Genomic DNA, 543 nt, shown 5'->3' on the forward strand with positions numbered 1-543 from the left:
TAAACCACCTTTGGTCTGATTGGGTTCTCGAGAGCTATGCTATGGTGTTGTCTTAGGTCTCTTTATGTAGTGTTGTGGTGTCTCTTTTAAAATTTTATTTAACCTTTATTTAACTAGGCAAGTCAGTTAAGAACAAATTCTTATTTACAATGATGGCCTACCAAAAGGAAGTCTCTCTTGTCATTTTTATTTTTAATCCCAGCCCCGTCCCTGCAGGAAGTATTTTGCCTTTTGGTAGGCCGTCATTGTAAATAAGAATTTGTTAAATAAAGATGAAATAAAATAAAAATGTAAAAGAGCTACATCATGCTAAGCAATGCTGGAGAAAAGTTGTAAAAAACAATGTCCATAGCTTCAATAACTTGTTATGCTATATGGGCATGACATTTTATTTTGTCCATAGTAATTAGAGAAACTATTTAGTCTGCAGACCAGTAACTGCATTGTCACCGCTCATTGGGGTTTTGGTAGCTTTGCTGTTCTATGCGTTTAGGTCAGAGTATTGGGTCAGAGCAATGACTGTATAATTATGAATGGGTCAGA

The sequence above is a fragment of the Salvelinus alpinus genome, chromosome 21, assembly GCF_045679555.1.
Source record: "Salvelinus alpinus chromosome 21, SLU_Salpinus.1, whole genome shotgun sequence".
Classification (NCBI taxonomy): Eukaryota; Metazoa; Chordata; class Actinopteri; order Salmoniformes; family Salmonidae; genus Salvelinus; species Salvelinus alpinus.